Source organism: Molothrus ater, chromosome 11 (assembly GCF_012460135.2).
Source record: "Molothrus ater isolate BHLD 08-10-18 breed brown headed cowbird chromosome 11, BPBGC_Mater_1.1, whole genome shotgun sequence".
Lineage (NCBI taxonomy): Eukaryota > Metazoa > Chordata > Aves > Passeriformes > Icteridae > Molothrus > Molothrus ater.
This window is the reverse complement of record NC_050488.2, coordinates 19,572,529-19,597,572: the sequence shown is the minus strand read 5'-3', so window position 1 is coordinate 19,597,572 and position 25,044 is coordinate 19,572,529. Positions and strand designations below refer to the sequence as shown.

The following is a 25,044-nucleotide window of genomic DNA, read 5'->3' as shown; positions in this document are numbered from 1 at the left end:
GAGGGCTCAGGTGGTTCAGGTGTGCTTTGGCCGTTGCCCCAAGCCCTGTGTGCCCACAGCAAGGCCCCTTGTGTCCCCTGGGCACTGCAGGTGCTGCTGGGCAGTGCCCACACAGCTGCCTCCAGGAATGCTCCCCCTTGGCTGGGTAACCCTGGCTGCCTCCATGCAGAGTTCATCCTGTGCTCCCAGCAAGCCTGGGGCCCAGAGCAGTGTTTTGTGGGGGAGCTGCTCCTCCAGCACACCCTGCTCTTCACTGGGGAGCCCTTGCACATGATTGAACATTTTAATCTCCTTCCTGCCTTTCCTCATGTGCCTTGCAGTGATGTGCATCCAGTAGCAGGAGTGGACCATGACCCAGGAGGGATTCAGGGCTGTGGAACAAAGCATCCCTGCTGTAATTCCATTCTCAGCTTCATCTTCTCCTGCTGTCTCCCCCTGTAACTCCACGCTGGGCTATTCTGAACATCATTTCCAGCAGCTCTGCTCCTGCAGCTCCAGCCCAGCCCTGTGCCTCAGCAGAGCTTCAGGAGAGGCACTGCTGGCACTGCCAGGGTGAATCCTCTGCCTGGGTGGAGAGTGGGTGGTGCTGGCTGTGTGTGAATGGAGGGAAAGATGTAAGAGCTGAAATGAGGGATGGGGGACTCCAGACTGCTCTTCAAAATGCAGTTTATTGTATCCAAAATGCAGTTTATTGTATCCAAAATGCAGTTTATTGTATCCAATACATTACAGCAGTCCAGGGTGGTGGGTGACAGAGCTGTGCCCACAGCTGTCAGCTCCAGCTGCAGGCAGGCCTGGACACCCTTTGGTTTTGGTTCCATTGCATTATAGACTTTTCTTTGCTGAGCATCTTCCTACAGCAGAACCAATCTATCCCTTAACTATTATCTATAGCCTATCATAACTCCTGTAATTACCATATTCATGTCACTGTTCTCCAATCACTAACAGTCAGTACATTACAGTTTAAGCTAGAAGTTGTTTTTCAGTTTTCTTGCAGTGGAAAATTCTGAGACCTTTTTTCTACTTGCAACTTTGCTGCCTTGTTTGCCTGTGCTCTCTTTCTGCTTGGTACAAACATCTTGTTTGGGGTGGGTTTATCCTTTGCTCTAAGCCATACAAACCCCTTCTAACTCACACACCCTTTGCCTCCTTGGTTATCCAGTGAGGCTGGCTCAGCAATTCTTTTCTTCTATATCAAAACTTGCTTCCATCTCTATTCTTTCTTCAGACTCTGCATTCAAAAATCTTTCTGCCAAGCACACACAGCTGTGAGACTTTCTTGTTGAACTTTCATCCTTCCCAACAGAAAGGTGCCTGAGGGCAGAAGGACAATGCAAAGTTCCCTTCCAGCTGGGTGATGGGGGGCAGTGGGGCAGAAATCCCTGCTGGGAAGGGCAGGTTTGGGGGAACATTGGGATTTATTTGGGTTCTTGTTATAGAGTCACAGAGCAGAGCAGCCAAAGGGTCCCTGTTACGATAACCTGAGTTACTCTGACCTGCTCTCCATGGTCCCAGTGCCACCAGAACCCAAATCCCAAGGAGAGCTGCTTCAGGCCAAGGGCTTGTCCTTGTGAGGGCTGAGTCTCTCCATGGAGAGCCTGAACAGCTCCTGAGCTGTGCCCAGGGCCCTGCTGGGCTGGCAGTGCCCAGTGATCCTGCTGGCACCACAGGCGGGGTTGGCTTTGTGTTGGTCACTGTGGGCAGGGCAGTCATTTCCCACCTCTTGACTTGTTCAATTTTCACTCCAAATCAAATTCCTCAACAGTACCAATTTCACCTCTGTGTCAATTTGTCCTGCAGACACCTTTGTGCAGGTGTGTGTGCTTAGAAAATGAATTTAATGTCGGGTTATTCCTCCCTCCAGCCAGGGTCAGAACCCAGCTGAGCCTCAGGACTGGAGCCTAATCCTGCAGTTTCTGGTCTCTTGTTTTCCTTCAGAGCCTGTCTCCTCAAGGACTGTGCTCAGATTGCCTGCTCACAGGGGCTGAGCTGCTGCCTCTCAATGGGGGTTGCTTTAGCTTCACTTTGTTCAGGTTTGGTTTTTTGGTTTTGTTTTTTTTTGAGTCAGTCGGCAAGAAGAGCTCGTTGTGCACTGAACTCAGTGGACAGAAGGATTTACTTCCTAAACCTCAGCTTTATGAAGTTTTACTTCCTAAAGCTTCCCAAAGCTCGATGTTACCCCATTGCTGCCCCCCCAGCAGCAGTGTGAGCATCCAAGGCTGTCCCTGGGGACCTGGGGACAGCTCCTGCTGTGCCACTGCCCTTGGGCTTGTCCTTGCTTTAACTTCCTTTGCAGAGCCCGTGGGAATCACCTGTGGCTCTCCTCCTACAGAATGACACTTTGCCAAAAGGAGAGACAAGAACTTGTTTAAAAATGCAAACCAGGAAACTTCCCCCAGTCCAACACAGTGATTAACTGGCCCAGCTCACATGGAATAATTGCAGCCTTTCCTCCACACTCCCATCTTGGCATTGTTCTCCTGAGTATCACCTGGTACATCTTCACTATCACGACACTTTCTTAATGCACAATTAGAATTAGAACACCTTTTACAGCATTCTGTATAATTAAAAAGCCAGACTCCCTCTGAAATAACAATATTCTGGCAAGTGAGGTGGCACAGATGAATTATTCTGAAGGCAGATTGGGCTGTACATCAGGCAGGAGAAGTAGGACATGTTCCTTATTTGTTGTCACTTTTCCTTTGTGCTTAATGCAGAAATGTCTGATTCCAGCACTGGAGGGGGAAACCTTGATTTAGGAATCTGTGTTTCAACAAAATGACACCACCTTATGCTCTGTCACCTTTATCCTCAAGTTACTCCACAGCCTTTGCTAGGATTCCAGGCAGGGAAATGGATTAATTGTTATTAAGGGGAGCAATTGCAGCCCATGGAAGCCCCACTGCCCTGGTGGGGACGTGGCTCCTGCTGGGACGGGATAATGAAAGCAGCCAGCTCCCACAGCCCAGCACAATCCCTGACCTGTCTGAGCTGAAAGATGCTCTTGTGGGTCTGTAAAATGTGGTGCCATACAGGTTCCACTTCAAGATAAAATCAAATTTCTGCTCCCTGCAGTTGTTGAGGAGGGGAGAATTGAGGTTGGCTCAGAATTCCAAAGACAGATGAAGGCATTCTAACTAATTAAAAAACCAATAGAAATGGCTGTGATTAAGGCAATCTTAGCATTTGTGAGGGCTGGGAGGGAAGCAGCCTCGTGCCTGGTTTCAGGGCTGATGCTGGGCAATGCCTTGGCTGCTGTGTTCAGCTTCCCTCTCTATGTCAAAGTCTTAGTGAAAAGAATTTTTAGTCTCCCTTTAAGTCCAGAAAGTCTTTACAGTGAATAAGGCAGCACTTATAGGTGGTTCCATACTCACTGAAATTTTCCTATTCCACCCTCCTCTTACACCCCTTACAAACCTTTCTCTGTTCTTAAAACTGCAGAGAGTTCCTGCCACGATGCAAAACCCCAGTGAGAACAGGGCTGAGCTCCTGCTGACCTGTCTGACACTTCTCACAAGGCACGGGCTCACAAAACATGGAAAACTTCAGATTCAGAGCTCAAGGGAGCCCCTGGAACTTCCCTGAAGGCAGAGAAGGTGCAGGGCTGGGGCAGGGCTGCAGCCCCAGGGGCAGGGAGCTGGAGCTGCTGACCTCTGAATGGGACCAGTGGGGAGCTGCTCCAGGCACTGCTGTGCTGTAGGGAGCATTCAGAGTGTTGGGGAAATGGATTTAAAGGGTTTGTGCCTCCCTGGAGTGCTGCTGTTGGGGTTTGGAGGGGTTGTGCCAGGCTGGGGTGGGCATGGCTGTGTTTAGAATGTCCCTGGAGTCCTTCAGGGTCATCAGATGTCCTTATATCCATCTATATATCCATCTCTATACCCACCTCTACAACCATCTGATCTGGGGGTCAAAAGGAATGAAAATAGAATTGAGGCACCATTCATTTGCTGGATTTTTAATTTTTTCCTTTCATACAAGGAATCAAATCCCATTTTACCATTCTGGCCTGATGGATTAAAATAAACCACAACTTATTTGTGCTCAAAAACCCACTCTGGTATCTTTTGCCTGATACAGGTACTCAGATTTTCTCTTAGGGTGGAGTTGATGAAGTGTATTTTGCTGCAGTATCAGCTGCCTGATAATTTAACTTCCCTTATTCCATTATGGTGCTAAGCAACATTTTAAAGGATTGTGAGTTTCCTTTTTGGTATGAGTGTCTGGAGAGTATGCAGAAGCCTTTATAATAAGCTTTAAATCTAAATAAAAAGTGAAGTACATAGCACTCTCAGTCTTCAGAGCACTGGAGTAGATTTATTTAATCATCCTTTATGAGGCAGGGCAGCAGTTACAGCCCCAGTGGTACCCAGGGGGATCCATCAGAGGGTGAGGGTCTTGCTGTGCTCAGGAGAAAGGAGGGCAGGGGGAATCTGCCCCTGAATGAGCCCAGTTTGCCATCAGTGCCTCTTGTATTTGTGGGGTGTCCCAGATGAGGACAGGAATGATGAATCTGATTCCATGTTCTCAGAAGGCTGATTTATTATTTTATGATAATATGTTATATTAAAGAATACTTAACTAAACTGCACTAAAGAATACAGAAAGGATACTTACAGAATGCTAAAAATATCAAAATGAAAACTCATGACTCCTTCCAGAGTCTTGACACAGCTTGGCACTGATTGGCCATTGAGTCAAAACAATTCACATGAAATCAATGAAAAAATCACCTGTGGGTAAACAATCTCCAAACACATTCCAAAGCAGCAAAACACAGGAGAAGCAAATCTGATAATTATTGTTTTCCTTTTCTCTGAGGCCTCTCAGCTTCCCAGGAGAAAATCCTGGGCAAGGGGATTATTCCAGAGAATGGGAATGTGACAAGTGCCCAGCCCTGGCTTGGTGCAGGTGCTGCTCCTGCTCTGGGATGGAAGCAGGGGCAGCATCACAGCAGGCGCAGATCTGCCCCTCCTGGCTCTCACCTGTGCTTTGAGGGCTCTGCCAGGCTGAATTAACTGCTGTGGCACCAGGATGTTCTCTGAAAAATCCCTGGGAAGCTGAGAGGCCTCAGAAAAGAAATGTAAACAATGATTATCTGATTGCTTGGAATGTGGTCTGGAGATCATTTACCTCTTAGATTGGTTCCATGTGAATTGTTTTTAATTAATGACCAATCCCAGTCCAGCTGTGTCAGGACTCTAGTCAGTCACAAGCTTTTATTATCATTGTTGTTTTAGCCTTCTGATGTCTCCTTTCTCTTTTTTAAATATAGTTTTAGTATATATTATATTATATTACATTACATTATATTATATTTCTCAGAAGAATTATAATAATTATATTATAATTCTTCTGAGAACTCGGAGTCAATTCTCATCTCTCACCTCATCCTGGGGACCCTCCCAACACCACAGCACTGCTGGTTATCAGCTGCTCCCAAAAGGGTTTGGGAACACTGCTCCCATCCTGCACATCTCCCCCCTGGATGTCCCCAAGCCCAGAGCAGCCCTGAACACCAACGCCAGCACTACCTGGGCTGGGCTATTTAATCACCTCATAAAAGAATGGAAACAGATACTTAATGAATCAAAGTGCACTCAGATTAAATGATCAGAAATTCCTAGTTAATCACCAGAAAGGAAACTAATTAAATTACCATTCAGCTTTTATGGGGGCCTTGGGATGGTAAGCTGAAATAAGTCCCTTCAATCACTTTTTCCATTAGATGGGACAGGCATATTCAAGGTTAGTGAAGATAAATGTGATGTTCTTTGCTTGCTCTTGAAATTATAGTATTTAAATATCATTTTATGCTTCATCACCTAACTAAACCCAAAGTAGACTGCAAGGAGAGGCCCTGGCAGAGACAGCTGAGCAGAGAGGCACAGGGAGGGGAGGCGAAAATTGGGAATACGCATATCGAGATTTAAAAGGTTTTCACTTAATTATCATTTAAATTTCTAATTGCATTTTACCTTCAGCAATAAGGTAGATAAGTGGTGCTGCCAGGTGCTGAGATGCTAATTCCAGCCCTGCCTCTGGTCCTCGGTTAGCACAGAGTGGTTAAAGGTGGTGTGTGTGATGTCTGCTGCCTGCAATGGCCACCTGGCCCTTTCCATAGCCTAAAGGGGGAGAACTGTGGAAATTAACAATATTAGCAGCAAAAGAGCAAATTCCTATCTATTGTTTGGGCAGTTCTGTGTCCTTGGGAGCCACCACCAGCGTGGGACAGAGCCTGGGCACGTAGGTCAGGTCCTTGCTCCCCCTGAGGCTGCAGCACTTTGTTACCACCCTGCAGGTGCCTCCTGCTGCCCACTTCATCCTGGGCTTTTCCCACTTCATCCTGGGCTTTTCCCACTTCATCCTGGGCAGGGAGTGGCTCCCTGGTGTTCTGCCAGGGGCTCTGAATTCCAGGTGGCGGTGGCAGCAGAGGGGCTGCTCTGTGCTCGGTGCTTCTGCCTCCCCTCCTGTCCCCAGGGATTGTCCCTTGCCCCCCTCCCTGGGACATTCCTGTCCCAGCGCTGCTGTTTCACAAACAAAAGCTCCCTGAATGGAAGGGAAATCTCCCCGTGCTTCAAAGCCAGAGGTAAATACAGCCTGAAACACGGAACAGCTCCCGGAGAGAGGAGAGAGGGAGAAATCTTGGTTTAAGCATCAGTCTGTGCATTTTGGTATTCCTTTTTCTATTTTCTTTTTGTTATATTTCTTAAGGAAAACCTTTACAGGCTCACAAAAGTGACAAAAGATCCAGTGATATCCCTTCAGTTCCCTGAAAAGGAGGATTTTCAGCAGAAAGTGAAATCAGTGAAATCCTTTCACTTTCTTTCTTAGCTTTTTAACAACCATACCCGAGGTTTCTGACACTCAGAACTTGCTTGAAAAGTTAAGAAAAGAAAACACAGCTGCAGGGTTTTAAAGCAGGGCACAACCAAGTCAAAATAATCTGACTATAAAATCTGGGAGCTTTTCATTCACACTGAGGTTTTCCCACTAAGGGAGATCCTGAGATAAAAGGTCATTGAGACTCCTGGTTAAATTGGTGAGGTTTTACTTAAAATCATAATAAATGTCCTTTTGTGGTGAATGATCTACTGTGACAATATTTGCCAGCTGAAGCCCACAGAGCCTTGAAGTGTTGCTGATTTTGTTTTCTATTAATATGGGTAATTATGTTTACTTTGCCACTTGGGATCGTATCATCATTGAAATAATTAGTGCATTTCCAGATACTTTGATAGATCTAAAAATTTCCTCTAAAAGCCTCCAAATACAAACACAGAGAACAAGAAAGGAGCATAATTATATTATTTTTCAATTTAAATATTTTTAGATCAGTATCAACATTGGGAGGGGGAGTGGCACATGGGGTTGGAGTGGAGCTGAATATCACAAAGACTGACTCATGTTCTTTGAGAAGGGATAAAGGACCTGGAGGGAATCTCTGGAGCAGGACTGGCAGCTGGAACCTTCCTCCCTTCCAGCACCTCCTTTCCAGCTCGGTCCTTGCCTCAAGGATTCCCTCTGGATCAAGTGAGTGGCTCCAGATGTTCCTGCAGCTGCTGGGGCTGCCCTCCTCACACCCTGCTCCTGTCCAGGAGCTGCATCCTTTGGAGAGAATTGCTCTTTTTGTCTGCTTGGGAGGTGTTTTGGAGTTGTTTTCCATCTCTTTTTTCTGCTTTGTACCCAGAGGTAAAGTATTCCCAAGCAGTCTGGGGGAGCCCATCATTCTGGTGCCTGAGATCTGCAGATATTTTTGGGGCACGAGGGATGCTCCATTATAATCCATTAAACAAACTTTCCACACACTTGTTACAGTGGGGACAGACTTTTCTGGATGCAGATATCACCCTGGATCCTCAGAGCTGTGGTTATAGAGCAGGAGTTGTGTGGCCACAGCCCGAGGCCCTGTGTGCCCGCACTCTCCATCCCTCCTCAGCCAGGAGCAATTAGCAATTAGTTAGCTCAGCACTTTGGGGGAGTGCTGAGCCCCTGGGGGATGCTGCAGCCTTCCCTCAGCGCTTTCTGCTCTGAAACTTCCCAAGGACAGGCTCTGCTCTGGGACTTCCCAAGGAGAGCAGGGCCCGCAGGGTTTAGGGACAGCAATGTCCTCAGGGGCTGCGGAGCATCTGCTGCTCCAGCTGCTCCAGCTGTTCCAGCTGCTCACCCCGGGGCCCTGTGCCCCACAGCTGCTCCCTGTGAAGCTGCAGGGGGATGATCAGACCCTCACCTGGGGTAGGACATGGTGGGGGCTTCCTTAACCCTTCCTGGGCCGATCCCAGCTGGCTTCCGTCTCTGTGGAATCAGAGAATCAAAGGTTAAAAACCTCCTTGAAACTCAGGAAATGAGGAGAGATCCCAGCTGAGGGTCTGTTCTGAGGACACAAAATCTCATTAGTTACTGGTGAAGGGAAATTGAAGCGAAATTGTGTTGCCTGATGATCTAATTCCTTACCTGGCTGGTGTTTTCCCTGGGCTGCTGGGTCCTGTTTTGTTTCACTGCAGTTGGAAATCGTAGCAACAGGCACCAGAACATCCCTGATGAGCTGAGTGCCTTTTCCCTGGTGTGTTCTTCATTTCAAAGCAGTGCTTGTTCATTATGGCAGAGGTCTGAAAATGATGATTTCTGTTTTACTGACATGGTGGAGGTGCCAAAAATAATCAAAGTCCAGGAGCACACTGGTAAAACCCTGAAGCAAAAACGTGTGGCTTTAAAGAAGGTTTAAAAACACAACTTGGATCTTCATCTGATGGAGTTTCCATAGTGGGAAAGAACAATTAACAACCCAAAGCAGGGAGAGTGAGAGATCCACATCCCAGCAGGCCCCAGACCAGGCTGCTTAAAATGAACCTTCTAATCTGCATTGCAGCTCTCATGTTTAATATTCACCGGGGCCAAGGGGCACCACAGCCTCTCCTGCTAATCCCAAATAATCTCTTTCATGTTCAGGGGGATCTTGCTCCCAGTTACTGACTACAGAGCCAGGGCCACGAGGAATTAATTGCAGGAAGGCTCTGAGCCTGATGGGTTTTGTAGCTGCTTTCCCCATAGCTGCAGGCTATGGCTCGTGTTTTAGGCTTTTGATCTTGTAGTGATTATATTGGCATGATTTGGTGAATCTTCCAGGATCCTGCTGCAAGGCCTGATTAGTGTAAATTAAGATGTGTGGAGTGAAAAGTGTGCAGGTACCAGAAGTTTCCAAGGAAATGATGCTGGGAAGTGGAGGTGGAAATTCACTTGTTTTGTTTCAAGGCACCAAGTCAGGTTTGGGGAGAAAATAATACAGCAAAAAAGAGGCATCATCAGAAGGTGGTCTGTAGGTGCATTTTGCAGAACTGTGGTCCCATATTTTGTTAATTATTGTTAATTATGCAGATGCAGGTGAAAGATTTTTACATTTTATAAAAATATACTGTGCTGGTCTCTGTCTTCCTGCTCTGCAAGTGAAGTTTTAGTGAAGGCAAAAATAAAACGACTGGGAGAAAGAATTTTTAAAAACCAACAAAGCTGAAAATTCCCTAAACAAATTGTAACAGCAAGGCATTTTGAAGCCACTAAAATGTTCCTTCTTAAACCCTGGAGACTGGAAGTAACCCACAAACCCTCATTTTGGACAGAAAACCCTTGGGGTTTTGCCCCTCCTGCTGTTCTCAGGGGAGCTGGGGAGAGGAGGGCTGCTCTGGGCACTCAGCAGTTGCAGGATGCTGTTTGCAAAGGCAGATTTTTCCCTTGGGTTGCTGCTTCCAGCCAGGAACAATAAGGAAAACAGATGATGTTAAGAAGTTATGTGCTAGAAGTGCCTTATTTTATTTTATTTCCCTCCAGAAAAAACAAAACCTGTTTTCAGGGCAGTAAGTCTGTTTAGGAGTGAAATCCTCCTGGACAGAAGGCAGCTGGAATGTTTCCATTTGGTTAACTGGGAGGGCTGGGAGCAGCCGGGCTCCCTGAGGTCCTGCTGCTGTCACTGTCACCCTGGGGGAAGGCTCAGCACTCTGGAATCCTGAACAGCATCCTCCAGCATCCTCCAGCACTGCTCTGCTGGGTGCAGGGAGCTGGGAATGGCTCTGCTGGGATGGGTTTTGCCTGGCTGAGGTGAAGAGGGAGATGCCCAGGGGCAGGTGGGTGGTGTGGGGGTGTTCACAGGGGTCCCAGGAGCAGGGAAGGGATGAGAATCCTGACTCCATGTTTCAGAGGGCTGATTTGTTATTTTATGATATATATTATATTAAAAGAAAATGATATATTAAAACTATACTGAAAGAATAGAAGAAAGGATTTCATCAGAAGGCTTGAAAGGAATAGAAAGGAATGATAACAAAAGCTCCTGACCTCAGAGAGTCCGAGCCAGCTGGGCTGTGATTGGCCATTAATTAAAAACAACCAACATGGACCAATCCCAGATGCACCTGCTGCATTCCACAGCAGCAGATAACCATTGCTTTTCTTTTCCTCTGAGGCTTCTCAGCTTCTCAGGAGGAAAATCCTGGCAAAGGGATTTTTCAGAAAATATCCTGGGGACAGGTGGGGGTTACAGAACCCCCCAGGCTGCCCTGGCTCTGTGACCCCTGCACGGAGGTTTGCAGGAAATCCTGGTTTGTGGGACCTGCTGGTTGATCATTAATAGGTGATTGATCATTAATTGGTGATTAAATCAGAGTCACAGGAGAGGCCTGTGTGGGACAGGGGCTGGGAGTCACCACAGAGCACAGGGACAGCATCAGACCAAGTTCAGGATAATCCCAGTTTCCATTCCAAGGGCTCTCCTAGAAGAAAACTTTATATTCAATAAACTGGGCATTGAATCCAGCTCCTAAAACACACTCAGTTCTTGCTTTATTAACTGGGGTGTGGTTTAAAGCAAAGTGTCCCCTTTTCTAACATATAAGGCAAGCTGGAAAAAGCCTTTTCCTTGCACCTGAAGTTTTAAATTGTGCCCAGACCTGGTGTGATGAATGGACCTGGAGGTTTTGCTGAGTGAATAAATCACAGAGCTGATGTTTGAGGAATGGCAGGAAGGCCTAATGAGTGAAGAGGTGATGAGTTTCATAAATGTCACCTTGGTTTTAGCAGCACAGGTGAGGGTGGTTTGCTTTTCCAAGGATGGATTGCACTGCCTGGGCTGTGCAGTGTCACATGTGCTGAGCACTGAGAATTTGGGAATTTTAATCCAGCTGCCCAACATGAACCAGGTTTTCAACACTGCCTTCCCTTAAAAAAAAAAAAGTTAATTTTCTTTAATTGTTACCAATAAAAGGAAACATTCAATAGGAGGGAAAAAGTGAAGAAAATACATGGAAAATTGAATTTCTATGTTCTATTTGCCAAAACCCCAGCCCTGGCTCTGGAGAGGCCAGAGGAGCTGGAAGTGGGGGCCTGCCTGGAGAGAGAGCACAGAAAATATTTATTTTCCTTGCCCTGAACAGAGCCCTCCCTCAGCTCTGCCAAGGAAAGACCCACTTGAAATATCCCAGGTCATTACATTAATTAGCTAATGCCTAAAAAGGGCTCTGAAGAGGAAAAGCATTAAATAAATAGGCAGCAGTGTTAATATTATTTTTAATAAATAGGAGAGCACATCCCTTAATGAAGGCTCGTGTGATGAGCACGTTTCTTTGTGTAACATCCCATGGCCCTTAACTACAGAAGAATTAAATAACAACTCATTATTTCAAGCTTAGGCTTTAGGCACTGTATGGAGGTCAGGCTTTTATTTTCCTGAAAAAATAGGTTAAAAATTCAAGCATTTTTCTATTTTTCTCTTCAGGAAGATGAAGGAGAGCAGCGTGACAATGGCCTGTACCTCATACCCACTGCTCAGATACATAATGGGCCTGGGAAGCTTTTCTAAAAACCACTCTGGTCCTGTATTGAAATTCTGTCCAGCTCCCTTGGAACGAGATACAAAGGTGGATAAAGAAATCTGGATCACACAGATAAGCTGCTGAAGACCAGGCACAATGGAGCGCAAAGCAGGAGTGTTATGTAAGTGCAATACTTTAATTGGAAGGGAAAACGTCCTCACCGTTTTTTGGGAGCTGCTTCCCTCATGGATTGTGAGGAATGGGGAAGCTGAGGGCTTGCCTGCAGGGATTAGCTTGTCTCCTTGCAGAAAACAGCGTTTCTTGGCTTATTTGACTTAAACTTTGGATTTCCCCCTCAGCTCTGGGGGTTCTGTCCCTTCCCTGCCCTCCGCCTCCTTCCCTGCTCAGTGCTTGGGAGGGAGCTGCAGCTCCGTTTTTGGAGAAAACTCCTGGAATTTAAGATCCACCAAAACCCTGTTAGCTGGGAGAGTAAAGGAGACTCCTTGGGGAGGCTGCAGTGGGGCTGGGATGCCACTGGGATATTTTGTGAAAAATCCCTTCGCCAGGATTTCTTCTCCTGGGAAGCCTCAGCTTCTCCATGTTTTGCTCCTCTGGAACGTGGCCTGGAGATTGTTTATCCAACATGTGAATTGTTTTTAGTTAATGGCCAATCACAGCCAGCTGTGTCAGGCTCTCTGGGTCTCTCACAGGTTTTTGATTATTCATTCTTGTTTTAGCCTTCTGATGGCTCCTTTCTCTTTCTTTAGTATAGTTTTGGTATATTAATATAATATAATATAATATAATATAATATAATATAATATAATATAATATAATATAATATAATATAATATAATATAATATAATATAATATAATATAGATATGATATTATATAAATCAGCCTTCTGAGAACTTGGAGTCAAATTCTCATCTCTCACCTCATCCTGGGGGCCCTCCCCACAACACCACAACACTGGGATCCTGCATCCTCCCTTCCTGACCAGCAGCAGCCACTCAGCTCCAGTGTCACCCCACACCCTTCTCTGGGATAAGCACAGCAGCAGCTCCATGCTCCATCTGCCACCATTCCAAGGACCTTTTGTGGCCTTTCCAGAGAGCCAAAGCTCAGCTCCAGGTCACCTTTCCAAAGGCAGGCCCCTCAGGAATTGCTGTGTCTGAACCTGCATCTGACCTGAGGGAGGCAATCAGAGGCTGGAACTGCTCCCCACAGCCCCAGGGTTCACAGTTATTTCAAATGATGCTGGATTATGCCCCATAAATTCAGTAAGGTGACCCAGGAGTGTTCATTAAAATTTATTTTTGCCACACTTATTGTCACTTAAGAGCCTAAACAAGGAGTGATGGTTCTTGGAGCAGTAGCAGTAAATTCTGGTTACTGCAAACACAAATGCCTCATTACATCCAGTCAAGGTCTATTTCCCCTTTACAGCCATAACTGCAGGAAAGCATTGTTTTTAATTTATGGAGAAGGATGCACTGGAATCTTGGCTTCCCTATTTACATAACCACAGAGCCAATTAATCTCCTGTAAAGGATCCAGAGTGCAGGGTAAAATGTACAGAATTCCAGAGTGCCCAGGGGCACCTCCCTGTGGGACAGCCCATCCCACATCCAGGGTGCTTTAACGAAAACCTGTTCCAGAGATAAGTACAAACAGCAGGAAAATGGACCATTCCTTATTTTAAGTGGAATTTTATGCTCTATGATCCTCTCAGTGAAAGCTCATGTGTGCATTTTCATTTGGATTGGGGTGAAAGTTGTGTCAGAGGAAGAGGAATGGCCCAGGCAGCAAAACCTGCTGCATTTTTATGGCAGGATTATTTGTCTCATCTCCCCCACCTGTGAAACGTTCTGTGATTTACCACAAAATCTTTTAGAGCAGTGCTGCAGCATCCACGAGGGAGCTCTGGATGGAAGATGGAGCCCCAGTGTCAGGATTAGCCCTGCTGGATAAGCATCTTTTGGGTCTCACAGTTCATTGTGCTCCTGATGGATCACCCACCCACATTCTGCTCCTGACCTGCAGCTTTTGATGTGTTATGGACAAAAGGAGAGGGAGCTGCAGCCTGCATGGACAGAGGGCAAAGACAGACAGGGAACTGCCCTTTTTGTCTTCCATTCCTCCCCAAAAACCTGATTGTACTCCACAGATAATGAATGAATTGTACCAAGTGAGCAACCAGACAGGTCAGCAGAGGAAAGGAGCCCATTAAAGAATATTCAGGTGCTGTAAATATTTGGAGAGCAGTGGCTGTTGTGTAAATCTCTGCAGATACAGCAACTTTGGCCAAAAAATTCTCTTTCTCAAGCTGTTGCCTGAGCAGGAAGGAAATGCTGGTGGTTTTCAGACCTGTGTGTTCCTGAGCAGGGAGAGGAGATTTGCCTGTCCATTGATTGAATTTCACCTGAAAGTCCTTGAGCAATAACAGGAACAAACTCCAGGATGTTACAGCAAAGCCTCATCTTTGCACATGCTGGCTCTGTTTCCAGAAGGAACTAATTCTTGCAATAATTCCATTTTTTCCTGCTGTCCCCTAAAGGTTTGTATTTTTCAGCTCAGACCTTTAGCTCGATCCCAGCCACAACTCAGCCTATTTTATTGTTGCTGCAAGAGATAAATTTTGGATATTGCTCACATGAAATATCTGATGCTATTTTTTGATCCCTTGGACATGGCACAGCTGTTCCTTGCCCTCTCTAGGACTTTCAAGATCAGGAATTCAATGTATCTTCCAGGGCACAGCTATTTTTTAAGAGGAATTTTCCCCACAAAAGGTTTTGGCATTAAAAATTGTGGGGTTCTTGTTGCCTCTTTGGAGAATCAGAGGAACAAAAAAAAAAGACTTTTGGATATTTGTAGCCCAAATTTGAATGTGTGATTTTGCATTGATGTTGTGTTTGCCTGGAGCAATGAAATCAATGGAAAGCAGAGTTTGGAAATCAAAATTAAGGAGAAATTAATATTTTTTTATCTCAAGAGTTCTCAAAATTGTTGTTATTTTAGAACCTGATTATTTTTCACCCGTTGTTGTTATTTTAGAACCTGATTATTTTCCACCATTTTTTGGGGTTTTACAGATTTCTGGTTTTATTCTGTACAGTGAACTCGTTATTTAGGGGCCACTGAAGTGACAAATTCTTGTTATTTCTTTTGGTAACTGAAAAGTTCACAAAGGCCGTGTTTCCAAAGGATTGGTGTTGTAAAAAGGCTTTTCCAGTTTGTCCAAGTCTTTCTGGTGTCATTCCCAAAAATCTTCATCCCTGCCCTGACCCCATTCCAGCTCAGTCAGTGGCAGCTTCTCTGTGCACACAGGGCTGGGTTTTTTTAATTTTTCATTTTATTTATGAAAAAAAAACCCCAGTGAAATGGCGATTAAAAAATGTTAATTTTCTTTAATTGTTATCAATAAAAGAAAACAATCAATGGCAGGAAAAAAGTGGAGAAAATACATGGAAATGCTTGAATTTCCTTGTTCTGCTTGCCAGTTCCAGGAGTGTTTTTTGCAGTCATTCCAGGTACAAAATTAACCTGCAAACGTCACTTTGTCCTGGAAATAGTGCCCTGGAAATGAGATGTTCCCTGACAGGAACACATTCAGTGCAGCAGCATTTACATTTCTGAGGGAAGATTCACAAAATCCTCTTAAAACACAAAAAACTCCAACTTTTGGTACGTCTCGAGTCACTCTCTTTGCTCCTGAATTGACTGAATGCAAATGATTATTCTGCTTTTCTTAATCACTGCAAATAATTCCAATAAATGCAGCTGAAAATCCTTGCCCTGCTCTGGTGGGGCTGGATGCATTACATGCCAGAGCTCTCAGCCTCCTATTGATTGATTCTTTGCAGTGGACCTTAAAAATCCATTAAGGAAGGAGTTGGATGATGTGAATTAATTCTAAATCCTTTGTTGGGAGGAGCAGCTGAAGGAAAAAAAGAAAAAAAAGCCCTTTCAAAACCATTAATCATAACTCCAAACAGACTGCTAACTTTAAAATAAACTTCACAGTAAATTGGAGGACAAATCCAAGGAGGGTTCAACCTCCCTGGCCCAAGGTGCACTGAGGGTTTCCTTAAGTGTTTTACTGGGTCTCTTTTCAATGTTTTTCAGTTTGCATTGTTCTGATAAGAATATGGGGATGAGCAGCCACCTGTGCCAACAGTGGAGCAGCTGATTGCTGTTTCATAGATAAGATATGACACCACTTTGGAGGCAACTGAAGAATAAAATAAATAAAGCTGGTCGTCTCCTCCCAGGTAACACCATTAATCAGGCAAAACTTTCTTTAGAACAAAAAAAAAAAACCAAAACCCTCTTTTTGAACTCCTCAGGCATTATTAATTATTAAAATTAATTTATTGAGCAGGCTGTACACCCCCTGCTCCCAACATCTCAATCTTAGCAAGGTAATCATTGGACTTGATGATCTTTTCCAAGCTAAATTCCTTATGAGCTGTGGATCACTGTGGAATATTTCCCCTAAAATTCTAAGTTCTTTCCCAGTGAGGAAAACCAGAATCTTCTAAAACTTGAAAAAAAAGAACCTCACTGCAAATATTTAAATATTTTCCTTCTTTCCCCCAGGTCCCACAGTCAGCAGTAAAGTGCCACCACCATTGCAATGAGCCTGCTGAGGTGTGAAATGAAGATTTATCCTTCCCCAGGCCAAGAACTGCCCCTGCCTGAGACACCCTGGAACTGCACGCTGCATTTCCAGGTGGGTACTAAATTCACTAGTGCTTGTGGCAGCTGGAGAGGAAAGTTCCATGTTGGTTTTATACATGACAGGACGTGTGGGACTGTGGTACAGCAGAAATTCAGTGTTCAGCTCATCCTGGGACACCTCGGTCCCCACAAAATCTCTGGATTTTTCTGGATCTCACAGGGAGTGTCCCATGGTGAAATTTTTGTCCTGCTAAGCTTCAGTGAGGGGCTGTAAAAGGTGGGGTGGAGCATGTCCAAGAGCTGCAATGGATGGCAGGAACTGTGAGATCAGCACAGGCTCTGAATGCAGATCCTCGTGACCAACAGAGCCCCAAAAATTTTATGTACAATGGCAGGAACCTGCAATTTTAATCCCCTAACAGTGTTCCACAATGATCATGAATTTTTATATATATATATATATATATTTGTTATATAGTTATATAATATCTTATATATATTAGAATTGTATATATTAGAATTATATATATAATTTTATATATATTATATATATACATATATACATATTATATATGTATGTAAATGACATATATATGTATATAATGAAGCCATTTAATATATATATAAATATGAATATGTATGTAGTGAAGCCATTATATATATATATGTATAAATGTATATAAATTTGGAATGTCATTCTGCAGATTGCCTCAAAATCTAAAATTTCTAATTTCTAATTTTTTAAAAAAAATTTACATTCTTGCTTTGAACAATATGCCAAAAATAAGCTTGGAAGGACAGCATATAGCACCAATTATAACACAACATCCATAGCAGCTATACAGAAAAAGGATAGGACTATTAAGGCAGACTATTATTCCTTTAGAGATTTGCTTTCCTTAATTTGCATAGAACTGTCTTTGATTAAAAATTGCCTGTCACAGAAGTGGCTCGGTGATTTTTTTGGTAGCAGTCATCATTTCCCCTAATGAGAATATTTTTTATTCAAAGGTATGTTTTTATTCATTCGAGATGTTCTCTTTATTTTATTTATTGCTTGTAACTGAGTGTATTCAATTAGAAAACTGGAGATCCTGCTGTGCTTTAACTGCTGGTAATTGAGCTGCTCTGCTGCATTTCTGTGCTGCAGGTCTGCTTGGGCAAGGAGGATCTGTGGCTCCTTCTGGCTGGGATAATTTTGTGCAGTTTTGCTTTGGAGAAGCTGAATTTCAGTTTGAGAGTCCTTGCAGTCAAAGGACAGCATTGCTGTGCAGTGGGCAGAGCTGGAAATTGATATATTTTTTTCAATGATTGGGTGAGCTTTAAACTCTTCCCATCAACTGTTATGGAAGGAACCAACTTCCTTTTCCCTTTCCTTTTCCCTTTCCTTTTCCATTTTCCTTTTCCCTTTTCCTTTTCCCTTTTCCTTTTCCCTTTCCCTTTTCCTTTTCCCTTTTCCTTTTCCCTTTCCTTTTCCTTTTCCCTTTTCCCTTTCCCTTTTCCCTTTCCCTTTCCCTTTCCCTTTCCCTTTCCCTTTCCCTTTCCCTTTCCCTTTCCCTTTCCCTTTCCCTTTCCCTTTCCCTTTCCCTTTCCCTTTCCCTTTCCCTCCTCCCATGGGGCTGTGTTTTGGTGCTTTATTTTAACTTGGCTATAAATACTCTGATGAATTTTTAATGCAAGTGCAGAATTTAAAGCATCAGCCACTGGGTTTGCTCTCCAGGTTCCATGAATTCTCTGATGGGTTCCTTAGCACAGCCACCACTGATTTGTTGAGTTCTTTTTGCAGGGTCTGTTTTTGTGGTTGGTAATGGCTATTGACTGCTTCCTACACTTTTGTGTTTATTAGCTCCCAGTCATAAAATTTGGACCGACAGTTGCTTATGGCTCGACCTTTACAAGCTCATCCCAGGGCTCAGCCCAATGTCCCAGAAAACCGTCCCTGGTAAAGCTCTGGAGCTGCTGTTTAAAAGGAGCTTTTTATAGCCTTGCAGTGCAATCTGCATTTCCCAGTGCTCAGTGCATTTCAGCCATGCTCTGCGTTGGGAACTGGGGGAGCTGCTCCCTGCAGCCTCTCAAAGCCCTGTGGTCCCTGTTCCCAGCAGATCCCAGCAGATCAGGCTCCTCCCTGGGCTCCTGCTGGGTGCAGGGGCTGCTCACAGGTGTGGATTTATTTCTCCCATCAGCTTTGATGCCTCCTCACCCCGCTGGGGTTCACCGAAGGGACGGAAGTGGCCAGAGCAGCACCTGCCCCAGCAGGTGCCCACAGCTGGGCCCCTCACAGCTGGCCAGATGTGCAGGAGAAGGAGAGGTGGCACCACACAGGGTGAGCTTCACCCACCAGCTCAGTGCCAGCAACAACACCCACAGGGAACAGCTGGGCAGAGCCTCCCCTGACTCCTCAACTCACTGAGCATCTCACTCAGAGCTCTGGCATTTCATATTTTTTTTCACTTTCTTAAAGGCTAAAATGAAAGTTTTCAAACAGGATTCTTGTACTTGATGCTTAAACCCCACTTTTTCAGTGCAACTGTTCCCACTAAAATCTAAAATCTGTTATAAAACAGAAAAACAGACCAAGTGGAATTGAGCAAAGCAGCCTGATTATTGATATTCTGAGATGTGTCAGTTTGAAGCCTTTTCAAGCACATTTTTGGTCCTGCTCCAAGTGCAGTCATTCCAGTGTTTCTTAAATGTCCAGAAATACAAAACAGGAACACAGAGAGGAAAATAAACCCATTGCAAGGTTTAACCTCTGAGTTCTTCTGAGAAATATGGGAAATGCAAAGGAAAATGTTTAGAATTGTATTGGCAAAGTATAAATAATCACAAGATACAGAGAGATCCGAAAGAAATAACTTGCATGATTTTCTGTCAAGTTTTGAAGGTTATTGTGACAAATTGGAAGTGTTCTTTGGACACTTGCATTGATCAGTAGGGGATTTTGGAATGCAGATGGCACTAGGAATATAGGATCTTATTTCATCTTGTGCTCTGACAGCTGAAGGAAAATGGTGAAGGCAGAAAAAACCCAGGATGAATTTCTGCAGGGCCAAATTTCCACTTAGTGGAGTTTGGATCGTTGCTTGGATGGTTTCATTTTCTCACGCGCTGAGAAGGAAGAGAGGTTTCATCATTCCTCCTATTTTCCACGAATCATTAAACAATTAAGAGGTGAAATTAGCAGTGGGAAATGATGGGAAACTGAGGACACCAGGGCAGGAAAATTGCTGGGTTTTAGGCTGAACGTGGAATGTTGGTGCTGCATTTCTGCTGTCTTGGATCTCTCTGTCCTGAAGCTGGACACATCAAATCATTGAAACAGCAGGGCGGAAAAGAGCTCCAAGATCATCAGTTCCAACCTTTGGCTGGAAAAGGGCTCCAAGATCATCAGTTCCAACCTTTGGATCATCAGTTCCAACCTGAGCCATGTCACCAAGTGCTACCTCTGCTTGGTTTTTCGAACACTTCCAGGGAGGTGACTCCTTCATTTCTCTGGGGAGCCCATCCCAATGTTTAACCACTCTTGAAATGAATAATTTTTCCTGGTATCCAGCCTGAACCTTCCCTGGCACAGCTGGAGGCCCTGTCCCTTGCCATCAGGGGCATGAACCAGGAAGTCCCATATTTCTGTTGTGGTTTGGGGCAAGTGTGCCTCCTGCCCACACCCATTGTTTTTAGACCAGGACTCTTCCACTGTTTGGTGTCCTAAGCATTTGTGACTTTAAATTCTGGGTTTTTTCCCTGTGCTCCCACAGCCTCTCAGCCTTTGGTTTTTCCATTTTGTTCCTTATGTAAAGGAGGAGCCAACTGGCTCCCCTGCCCACGTCCTGCTGGAGGCTCAGCGCTGGCCCTCTGAGCGGAGCTTTCTTCTCCCTGGGTACAAAGCTTTGCTGGGAATTAGTTAAACCTCTGAGGCAGAGGAGTAATGAGTGGTTCTCAACAGCATTAAAAGGCAGAGAGCACCCAGGGCAGCCGGCATCAAGGAACTGCTCTGCTCTAAAGAGCTGGATTTGCCTTTTCCCGAGATCTTCCGTCACTTCAGTCGCCTCCAAATGGAAGGGATTTTGCTCAGAAGTGCTCACACTTGATCCATCTGTAATTGCCTCCTGCTCCAGAGCAGTGCTTCAGCTGCCAGCTGCTTTAACCCAAGCACTCCTCACAGGTTGTCTTCAGAACATGTTGGAATTCAGGATATCCCCCTGGCTGTCCTGAACTGCAGGGGCTCAGAGACCCTGGCACAGAGCCCAAGGTGCCTGTGGTTTTGATTGTGACCCATGGAGCAAATGACCAACCTTATATGAAGACCTACAAGCCATGACAGTTTCAGTAGAATGATAGTGAATTTATCACAGGGTGAAAAATAGATTTTTGGGGTGTTAGAATGGGGGTTCAGGGGCAAGATGGAGGAATCTGGGCATGTCCAGTCTTTCTCCTTCTTGGCCTCCATCTTCTGCTATGATGTTGGCACTTTTGGATTGGTTTAGAGTAGAAGCTCACTGTCTAACATGGGTGATAGGTATTGGAAAGTAATTGTAAATATTGTACATTTAGTTTTTAGTATAAAAAGGTAACATCACCCCAGGGGCAGGCAGAGTGCCTCTGACTGTCCTGCTGAGCAGACCTCGGCTGGACAGGAGAAAGAATTTTATAGATAAGATACAATAAACAACCTTGAGACCGAGAAATGAAGAGCTCTGACTCCTTCTTTGAGCACCAGGCTGGGAAAAGAGACTTTCTGACACATCTCAGGGTCACTGTGAGCAGCAGAGATCCCGAGAAGAAGGCAGCGAGCGCCGGCCGCCATCCCTCGGCATCCGCCCCTGCCAGCCAGGGATGCCAGCTGGGATTCTCAGGCTCCCTTCCTCTGCCTAGCCCTGGGCTTGTCCCAAATCCCTCTGTGATGCTTCAGAGCTCCCCCCAGGCAGTGCTGGCTGGAAGGCTGACAGCTCCTCACCTGCTCTTAGCAGGAGGTCACTGGAGTAATTTGCACAAAATCCCCCAAATGCCAGTGGAATTTATGCCGCTCTTTGTCAGCTGGGAACTAAGGATGGCTTAACTTTTATGTTTAATCCATAATGAGGTATTGATCTCGTGACAGGAGCTGCTCCCTAGGTGCTGCCCCCAAATTTTTATCTCTTGATAGACACCAATCAGGTACAAAATAATTCACATGTGCTAAAAAAGAAGGATTGTCTCCAGGAAGGAACCCAGCCTTCTCTTCCTGGAGATTAAGGACATGTGGATTTAACTGCAGTAAAATTGACTTGGATTTTTTTTTTTTTATGTGGCTTCTAGAGAACTAAGCACAGATGATATTTAAATTATCTTAAAAATAGGATTATATCTCTAAAAAAAATTCAAAAGCAGAACAAAATGAGCTGCCTTTCCTCTGAAGGCTCTGTCTGCAAAGGTCCCCAAAGCTGTGCCAGCCCACGGTTGCTGAAGGCTCACAATGAACTCCAGTTATTTATAACTGGGAAATTGTAACTGGACCCTTGCTGGATAAAGCCTGAACTCGAGGATTGGGATATTTTGTGGTTTTTCTTTGGGCTTTGCACAGCCCATCACAGCAGCTCCTGAGGGCTGGATGAGCTGCAGATGATGTGGGGGCTCACATCCCTGCACTCTGCTGCTGCTGCTGCAGGGGGGTCTGACGTGACCTTGGGGTTGTCTGTGCACCACCAGTGATTCCAGAACCCATTCCTGCTTCTCTGAGGCTGAATCTCAGCTTTTCCTTGAGCACAGTTTGTGCCTGCACTGTCCACTGTGTTTAATAATCCAGAAAAAAATTGGGACTGTGCGAGCAGTTCTTTATTTCTTTCCTTCTAACAAAAAGTCTGCAGTGCTGCTTGGGAAGGTCAAGGCTGTTTGACACTGCCAGGATGCTGGTATTCTTGGAACAACCATCTGTTCAGAACACGGTGAAAAATCGGTTTGTGAGTGCCCAAAGTCACTTCGGCTCATGAATAAAATTAAACAGGGGAAAAAAAAAAATGCACAGCAGTGTTTTGCCATCAACAACAGAGAAATTTCCATTTGGAAGAATCAGAGTTTCTGTCCACGACTGTCCATTGCTGTCCACGAGGGGATGAGCGATGGTTTGTTCATGGTGGGATTCAGGTGTTCCTGGCCCAAAGGGGACATGGAGATGAAGCCCTTGGGACTGTCACTGTGTGACCAGGAGGAATTGGCCAACAGGGGAGCTGGACTGAGCTGCCCAGGGGCCCTGGGAGGGAGGGCAGGACTCGCTGTGCTGGGCACACCAACCCCCAGAGCTGGAATGAGCTGGAATCACCTGAGTGCTGCACCCCAGCCCAGCCACGAGCTGCTTGCTTTGCTCTTTCCCCTTTCCCTCTGCTTCACTTGTACATTTGATGAAATTGTGTAAACTTTGGCAGATTGAGTGTCTTTTTTCCATGTCTTTGTTCCTTTTCTTTTTTTCTCCCCGCAGGTTCAGTATTTCCTCATCTCTGCCTTATTCTTTTTAATCATTTTTTACCAGCTGCTGCATTTTCATCTCTCACTCTGTTCTTCATCCCTTAAGGCAGGATCCAAAAATATGATCCAGTGACTTCTGCAGGTTTAGTATTTTGCTGCTTGGCCCCAGAATGTGCCACATTTTGATCCCTGTGTTTTCCAAAGCAAACTGGACATTGCAGCCAGGCAGGGATTGGTCTCTGCTCCCAGGTAACAAGTGATAGGACAGGGGGGAATGGCATCAAGTTGCACCAGGAGAGGTTTGGATTGGATATCAGGGAAAATTGCACCCTGAAAGGGTGGTCAGCCAATGGAACAGGCTGCTCAGGGAGGTGGTGGAATCTCCATCCCTGGAGGTGCTCAAAAATTGTGTAGGTGTGGTTCTTTGGGACATGATTTAATGGTGGCAGTGGCAGTGTCGGACCCAATGACCTTGGAGGGCTTTTCCAGCCTTAATAATTCCATGAGTCCACTCACACACCAGCTTTTCTTTGTTTTTCCTTTGATAATTCGAGATGTTTTTGCTGCTTACATTATTGAAAATACTTTTCCCTTGGAGCTGGTGTTGGTGAATCCCTGTGATTTTCCAGGTGTGCTGTGACTTACCTGGAGCTGCTGTGGGATGTTCATTGGGATACTCAGTGCTACTTTTTGGACAAACTTCCTGATACAGTGAGTGGAAAATCCCAGCTAAAATATGGAAGGCACTGTATAATGCTGTGGCTTAGAAAGTCCTAGAAGTGTCAAGGCCAGGCTGGATGGAGTTTGGAGCAACCTGGAATAGGAGAAGGTGTCCCAGCCCAAGGCAGGGGGAGGAAATGTGAAAATCATAAGTTCTGGTGAGATATTGTATATGGCAGGCTGCTAAGAATTATTAACATTACAAAAAAGCTTTCTGGTGTGGGAAGCTTTCATTAAGAGTTACATCTCTGAGTTCAGTCCCAGTTTAATAAGAGGCATCTCCAGCTTCTTAAAATTTAATTTGATAGTTTATGAAGAAAATAATTAAAGCATATTGTGGCATCAGTCACTTTTTATTTCATAGAGAGTCTGTGTGAAAAAAGAACCATTCATAGAGCAGACAGAGTTTATATTGGCCTGGAATTTCATTAGTCCTTATTGACAGAACATCCACTAATCCAAAGTAAATGGGAAGGAAATGATGGAAAAATAATAAAGGGTAATCTTGACTCCGAGGCTATAGAAAATGGAAGTTGGTGGAAAGTTTGGAGAGGTTGCAGCTCTGTGGGGAAAGAAGATGTTTCCTAATAATGAACTGGTGCTCCCATCTCTGGGAGATGAAGAGATAAACCAAGGGTTTGGGGTTCTTCAGTCACACCAAACAGTGCATCTGGCAGGCAAAGAATCCTGGGACCATTACAGCTGGAAAAGACCTTTAAGGCCATCAAGTCCAGGTGTCCAACCATCTCGTGGTGTCACCTGAGGGCAGATGAGCGAAACAGAACCTGTGGGATGCTCTTCAGTCATCAGAGCCCCGATTTCTGGGTCAGGACAAGCTGCCTATCCCCTCCTGGCACACCCTGTTACCCTTTTTCACTGACTTTCCCTGCACAGTTCTGCTTTGGGAATCCAAAATTAGAGCACCTTTTTTTTTTTACATAACACTTTTGTGGCTGTCTCCAGGTCTCTGCTCAGATGATACTCACCAGTGCCTCATCTGCAGGCTGCACCAACAGGTTTCAGAGAGTGTCTTGAAGATTGGATTTGCCTCTGGAATGGTTTTAATCAAACTATTTTTTCCTGTCACTTTTTGGACACTTTACAGCTTTCAGTGACTGCCTTGAACCAGGTCCATAAGAACGTCTGACAAGCCAAAAATAGATTAATCTCAAGCCTGTGCTACAATTACCATTGGATTTCTGTATCACTCACTGCCTGAGTGGTTTACAAGCAATTACAGCCTCAGCTCTTGGAAGGAGCCTTCCCATGGAGCTGTCCAGAGGGAAGGGTCAGTCCTGGTGGGCAGGACTGGGCAGCACCAGCCCTGGGATGGGCACAAGGGATGGAGACTTGCCCGAGGGGATTTGGGCACTAAGGGAGAGCCCAGGGGTCAG

At 45.1% G+C, this 25,044-nt stretch overlaps 1 long non-coding RNA gene across 1 annotated transcript in view; it reads left to right on the top strand.

Annotated features, from left to right (window-relative positions):
• Nucleotides 1-25,044, top strand: part of LOC118691520 (uncharacterized) — a 94,650-nt gene that overhangs the window by 49,396 nt on the left and 20,210 nt on the right. The window contains exons 2-3 of the long non-coding RNA XR_004981020.2: nt 11,768-11,985; nt 16,412-16,544. This is a non-coding gene — a long non-coding RNA (uncharacterized LOC118691520). The remainder of the gene's footprint in view (nt 1-11,767; nt 11,986-16,411; nt 16,545-25,044) is intronic.